This window comes from Callospermophilus lateralis, chromosome 8 (assembly GCF_048772815.1).
Source record: "Callospermophilus lateralis isolate mCalLat2 chromosome 8, mCalLat2.hap1, whole genome shotgun sequence".
Classification (NCBI taxonomy): Eukaryota; Metazoa; Chordata; class Mammalia; order Rodentia; family Sciuridae; genus Callospermophilus; species Callospermophilus lateralis.
This window is the reverse complement of record NC_135312.1, coordinates 82,430,492-82,431,193: the sequence shown is the minus strand read 5'-3', so window position 1 is coordinate 82,431,193 and position 702 is coordinate 82,430,492. Positions and strand designations below refer to the sequence as shown.

The window sequence follows — 702 nt, the reverse complement described above, 5'->3', positions numbered from 1 at the left end:
AGGTCAAGACTTTAGAAGAAAAAGAGCGCTAGAAGAGTGACATGGAGAAGAGGCTTGCTAGCATCTCTTCAATCAATAACTAGATAAGCAAAAGGTTAATACTGGGATAGATTACCAAATCATTCCACCTTCTAGTCAGCTGTCCTATTTAGCCAGTAAACCTAGCCCTTCTTCCCATATTTTTAATACATCAAACATGTCAGTCTCATAGGAGACAATTAACCAAACAATGTGTCCATTCTCATATATACCAAACAACAACAGGACTGGGGATATAGCTCAGTTGGTAGAGTGCCTGCCTTGCATGCAGAAGGTCCTGGGTTCAATCCCCAGCACCACAATAAACATTAAAAATACCATTAATTTGGTATTTTCAAGATTATTTCTGATAATTTCAGAAAAATGCTAGACGAGTTTATTCCTTTCTCCTTGTTAATGATTCCCATCAAAGCCTTTAGTTCAATGAATAACAAACTGTAGGAAAGAAGAAGAGAAGGAGATAACTTGTAATATTATAAAGGACACTCAACTACTTGTCGGTGACCTGCATTCACATGCTAGCTCTTGCATAAGTGAATAGTTTCACTTTGAATAAGCCACGTTAAATGGCTGGGCTTCTACAAGTTACAAATACATTCATTATTCATTAGTTTGATCATTCCACAAATATTTATTGATCATAATCTAAGTGCCAAGCACTGA

The 702-nt window shown here is 36.5% G+C and overlaps 1 non-coding gene across 1 annotated transcript; it reads left to right on the top strand.

The window, feature by feature from the left end:
* The first annotated feature begins 267 nt into the window (after positions 1 to 267).
* Trnaa-ugc (transfer RNA alanine (anticodon UGC)) lies at positions 268 to 341 on the top strand. Its single transcript has one exon. It is a non-coding gene; the product is annotated as a tRNA-Ala (tRNA).
* The last annotated feature ends 361 nt before the right edge of the window (positions 342 to 702 follow it).